A 6305-nucleotide genomic window follows, 5' to 3' on the forward strand; every position below is an offset into this window, starting at 1 on the left:
CATTAACAATTTCAGTCCATTTCCATCACTCCCTTTCTCCTTACATAGCCCAGATCTCCAACAATCGTTTCTGACCAATAATTTGTATAACTTTCCTCAGACTTCGTCCATTATATAATACATAAAATACAGTTTAGCATCTCTACTTTCTCATCCCCAATAAATTATCACACATAGAATCTAAACATTGTAATACACAATGTAATAAAGTGTCTCCTTCCAATAGTGGAGGTTTAGAGAGTATTCTATTGTGAACAAGTATATTTTAAAAACACATAAAATCTTTTTGGCCATTTTTTTCTTGAAAAACGTATTAAAATTGAAAATTTTTCAATGGCTGCGTGTGTGTTTGCAAATTCCCACTTTGAAAATATATGTTTCATTGAAATGCAACATGGTATGCGGGATATTTCATTGATGAAGGCGCTGGTCCGACAGCTGGTCCGTTAACCGCAGGGTCTCCTACATATATCATGGATGCTGAAGATAGATACTGCGTTAAGTCTCCAGAGAGACTCGCCGAAAAGCCAGAAGAGTGTGTATCACGTAGACGTTTGAATATTGTGACTGCTGTTGTGTCAATGACAATGCCGACATTGGGGCGTTTATTGTCGAGTTTGGTTTTTGTGATGGGGACCCACACGGTGGGTGACAAAAGGCCCTTGTCCCATTTAGAAAAGATAGTGCCATGGCGCACGCCCTTTGAAAATTGACTCGAACCGCCGAAAGAATCACTCCAAATGTCCAAAAAGTTTTGTCTCATTCTTCAAAGAAAATTGCGTCACATAGAGGAATACGAATATATCACTTGCTCTTCACATTTTTCGATCCATTTTCTGCTGATAATAGCGATTTTATACGCAAATTAACCTGAAAAATAAGTGTTAAATGTTTATTCGTAAATTTTTGTGTGTTTATTAATTTTACGTAGGGTAAGTGTGCCAATTATGGCGGGTGCTCCAATTATTAATTTAATTATTTAAGAACAAAAATTGCTCCGCGCCATAATTGGCACATTTCCAATGAATGCACGTGCTCCAGTTATGGCGCGCAACGTAAACTCAAATACACGTTATTATCCCCGCCGAAATTGACTCAATCCCGCCATAATTGATGTTTTTGATCTTATTTTTTATTGCTTTAATTTGTTTAAATAATTAATTTTTATAAAGTTTTCAAATAATCAAATAATATTTATTGGAGTCAATTAAATGGTATTTTCTTCAAATACTGAAATTATTGGTTCAAATACCATTTAATTCACTCCAATAAATATTATTTGATTCAAGAAAATATTTAATTGATAATAGTGAATTAATCGGTTAATTTAAATAAAATGAATTTTTTTTCAGTTTACTTTATTTAAGTATTATATATACGAGAATATTGTTACTGTAACTTCTTTAAAATTATTTTCATAATTTCAATTGAATTATGATTTTCTAGAATTTTTAATTAAAAATTCTTCTTTATAAATCAATTATTTTTAATAATTATTCAAAAAGTTCTTATTGAGAATTTTCAAATCCATTCCTTTTACAATTCAATTTTACCAAAAATTTAGATTATTCGTAAATTCTTCAATTAAAAAAATATTAGAAAATAAAAACTTAAAATAATATTTAAAAAATTCAATTAAACTTTTTTAAAAAATTAATTTTACAGAATTGTATGTTAAAAGTAAGAAAAATTTACATTTTCAAAGATTTTAATTTGAAAGCCTTTCAAAATTCAATTATTTCTAAAAATTAACGCTATAATGATTAATATTCAATTATTACCTAAAATTTTACGAGAATTAAATTATTTAAAAACAGCGAAATAAATAATTTATTGAATAATTGAACGTTGAAAAAATTGAACGAGAAATTCGATTAAAATTGTATTGAAAATAATTGAATTATTAAGAAGAATTTTATAAAAAAAATTTTTAATAGTTGATTTTTTAAAATTTATTACAATTCTTTTGTAAATAATTGAATTTCTGGGAAATTTTTATTTATAAAAATAATTAAATGTTTGCGTAGAATTGTAATAAAATTTTTTTAAACAATTAAATTCTTTTTGGAAAACATTAAAATAGTATAAATATTGAAAATCATTGAATTGAGGAAAATTTTTAAAAATACTTGAAATTTTGCCAGCAACTTTATTAAAATTTTTGAAAAGAAAAAATTGAAGGTTATGTATTAAAATTCGTTTAGATTACGGTTTTACTGTTAATTGGTGGTTTTCTACTAATTCAGATTAAGAAAATAAATTAAGTAAAGGAAAAAAGTAAGGTTAGGTTAAGGTTTGTACTTACCAATTGTTATATTTGTCGGAAAACAAAATTTTATTAAACTTTGTGAATACGTTTAACAAGTATGACTCTGTATTCTCCCATTGTTACGTCCAGGAACCATAACCTCGATTCCCTGCCAATCATATAAAAAAACATTATTACTTAGAATTGTAATTATCTTGTGTCACTTTTGTTTCAGATTATTCTCAAATGTAAATATATTTCTCATGTATTTACTGGGATATTTATTTTTTGTACATATAGATTAACTACTGTAGGAATTGACCAAACGTAAAGTCAAGAAGACTAGTACAAAATTATTCGCACACTGTAACTTAAATTGCAAATGGCGGAGCTAAGTATAAGTTGCAGTGTTTTCCCCACAGAGTGCGCTAGTATCCAATACAAAAAAAATAAAAAGATAATGAAACGAAATAAAAAAATATGAATACTAGATTGTAAAAAATGCTTTAGTATCAATAAGGAAATAGAAGTAAGGTTAGGTTAAAATTTGTACTCACCAATTGTTATTCATCGCAAACAAAGTTTCACTAAACTTTGAGAATATGTCGAACAAGTACAGCTGAAGTTCTAATTCTTATTGTTACGTCCAGGAATCCTAACCTCGATTTCCTGTGAATCACATAAAGTTAACAGTATTACTTAGAATTGTAATTATCTTTTGTCACTTTTGTTTCAGATTTTTTTAATATACACTGCGAATTTTTAGTAATATAGGTAGGAACTGAGAAAATTGCCGAAATGTAATTGTAAAACTTTCAACCCTTTTAATATTAGTCGCACACGCACGTCGCACACTGTGAGTGAAATTGCAAATGGCGGATCTATCTATGAGTTGCAGCGCTTCCCCTACAGAGTGCGCTAGTGTTTAACACGACAACATATTTTTAAAAAATTAATTATAAGAATTTCTTTGTTATAATTTTTTGAAAATATTATACCTTAAGGGCATTTGAACCATTATGACGTCATAGGTTCTGCAAAGCAAGTGTTTTAAGGCTGTGACGTCATCATGGTTCAAATGCCCTTAATAACTTAAGAAAAACTATAGAGAGTCACAATTATTATAAAAAACTGAGTTTATGTATTTAAATAATTGAATTCTAGATGAACTTTTGGAAGATTATTTAAATTAATTGATTCAGAGATGAAGTTTAGTTGAAAATTGTAGAAAATAATTAAATTCAGGAAGGATTATAATTGTAATTTTTCGAAATTATTAAAATTCATAAATTTTACTCATTTTCCGTAAACATTAATATTTTCCTAATGTAAAAAGAATTTTGTTAGGGAAAGTAATTTTAATGGCAGGAAATTGTCAGGAAAATTGATAAATTGAAATATGTGACCACCCTGAGAGGTTATGTTCTGTAGGGAATCGCGCAATAATCATTTAAACAACATTTATATAAATTCCAGTAGTATTAGTGGTAAATTTCTAATACTGTACGCAGAAATATTTAATAAAAATAAATATATTCTAAAGTAATACATTTTTAATAATTCTTACCCGAAGAAGCTGAAGAATAGCAAAGGCAATTGGAATCTCAACAAATCGGATTTCAGGCGGAGAATTTCGATGGATTCCATGTTTCTATACAAACGACAACCTAAACATAAATACATTGTATATTTATTTACAGCACTAGTTTCGTAGAGATTTAAAGTCAAACTACATTCTATAAATTTGAAGGCAAGCACTTTTCCCGTATAAATGTTATTTCAGCTGCTAGTTGGCTATTTAGAAAACATTGGCTTTTCCTCTGCCACACATATATGCGGTTGGCTCGATTGTAGGAGTAAAAGGTTCAAGTTTAAGTAGCATATAAACCACTAAAGGTGTCTTTTCATTTATACTGTGCAGGTCTCAGCATGCTGAGCTTCACTTTTGTAGACATAAATCGAGACCGACAAATGGATACACGCGTCCCTCAGCAGGACATATTTTGGATGGAAATCGCGTTTATCGGCTGGTATTTATATGTGTGTGTTGTGTATAATTTTTTTTTCCAACAACACTACATATTGGTTTAGAAAAAAAAAGCTCCAGCGAGATCTCGCTGATCGATATCCATTCGATGACCTCGATGGCGATGTCTTTTCCCAATAGACACACCTAGGTCTATTTTTCTACCGGATATACCAAAAAGAAATATAGGCTTGAGACATCCGTCTCTCTCTCTCTCTATCTTACCAGTAGCAATTTTAAAATTCGATGAAGGTTCATTCTTCCTTGAAATTCAGTTTACGATTTGCATATTTAATTAAAAAATGGTGCTACTTTTAAAATTTATGTCTCAAAGGGAGATTAATTTTCATGAATCTTATATAATATATACAACTTTCTATATATTTATTCAATTTTAATATGACTCTAATGAAAGAAGAGGAGTTTCATTCATCTATGCCGCACTAGACACGCGACTTTATGTTTCTTTTTATAGGAGAATATTTAAGGACACTATACATTTTATATGGCAAAAAGTAACAGAGGGAAAATTGTCCCGAGAAAATATGGTTAAATTTATACCGTTACCAAATCTCTATTTGGTATTAGTTTGCAACAAAAAGTTTACAACTCGTCATATAAAGTGTAATGAAAAATATTTAACACTTAAATTTCTATTTTCGGTGAAAATAATATTTTTTTTTAGGGTCTATAACGGCATACTACATCTAGCGGGACTTGATAGAAATTCACAGTTTTTTTAAGAATATCAAATTGAGAGAAAAAATGGATCAAAACGTAGCAACGTTTTGATACATTTTTTCTCTCAATTTGATATCTGCAGAAAAACTGTGAATTAACGTAAAACAGAGACAAGACTGCAATTAAACAGAGTGAACAAAAAATAGCGTTGATATTAAATAAATTGAAACAAAATATCACCGGATTTAGAGCATGTTGGCATTAAAGCTCCGACTTTTCGGATGAACCGACGCTACATTTTAAAATTATTGCCAATTTATTAAAACGTTGAATTGAAACTTCGGAAATTAATATTTTTATATAAATACATACCCCTTTCTTATTGCAGCAAAATTATCTTCTGTAGTGAATTCCTCCCATTTTTCTCCCATCAAGATAATAATTATAGTTTCAAAAAAAACTCCTAATTTGAACGAATTGTCCTCTTCCGAGTAGTATTCCTCTTACAATCGCAGTTGGAATACAGTTTTAACGATCTGTATAAAACACACGAAAAAAAAATAATATTCGAAAATAGGTTATGTTTTCAACTTTTTTCGAAAAGTTCGGAAATAAAACAACTGGTTATTAATTCAATTGAAGATGTACTTACGTTTGAAGACCCTGCAGTAATTGATCACGTTGCAATTAATTCGATATTTTCATAAGAGAATTAATTTTTTCACTTGGAAAAACGACGACGTACTTGCGGAGACTGCAACGCCATGCGACTTGTTTCTGACTGACGCCATTGCTGTGACGTCAGTTCGCGCATGCGTCTACTCTGCGCGGTAAGATTCAAACTCGAAGTAATTTCAAAAAGACTAAAAAATAAACTTTCAATATTTAAAAAGAGTAAAAAGTAAAATTTCAATATTTTAAAAGATTAAAAAGTAAAATTTCAATATTTAGAAAAAGTTGAAATTTGTTTAAAAAAAAAAATTCAATTCAAATATTAAATAATAATAAATATTAATTCAGGGTTACCACAAAAATTAAATTTTGTTTTTCCCTGATTTCCAGACAAAATTTTGTATTTTTCCCTGACCCTAAAGAGTATTTTGATTCACTCTCCAAATAGTTGTAAAATTATTCGAAACCATGAATAGCTTTATTTAAAATAAATATTTAACCATTATTATTTATCCATAAGAATTAAAATTTTCAAAATATTACAAGAATATTGTTTCTGTAACTTCTTTAAAATTATTTTCATCATTTCAATTAAATTCTTATTTTCTAGAATTTTTAACTAAACTTCTTCATTAAATCAATTATTTTTAATAATTTATAAAAAAGTTCTTTGAGAAT

At 28.5% G+C, this 6305-nt stretch overlaps 1 long non-coding RNA gene across 1 annotated transcript; it reads right to left on the reverse strand.

Moving 5' to 3' along the window:
• Window positions 1–3811: 3811 nt before the first annotated feature.
• On the reverse strand, window positions 3812–5777 carry LOC122511287. Its single transcript, XR_006302502.1, has 3 exons — window positions 5608–5777; window positions 5328–5491; window positions 3812–3915 (listed from the first exon to the last, which is right to left on the reverse strand). It is a non-coding gene; the product is annotated as an uncharacterized LOC122511287 (long non-coding RNA).
• Window positions 5778–6305: the final 528 nt, after the last annotated feature.

This window comes from Leptopilina heterotoma, unplaced genomic scaffold (assembly GCF_015476425.1).
Source record: "Leptopilina heterotoma isolate Lh14 unplaced genomic scaffold, ASM1547642v1 Lhet_81, whole genome shotgun sequence".
Taxonomy (NCBI): domain Eukaryota; kingdom Metazoa; phylum Arthropoda; class Insecta; order Hymenoptera; family Figitidae; genus Leptopilina; species Leptopilina heterotoma.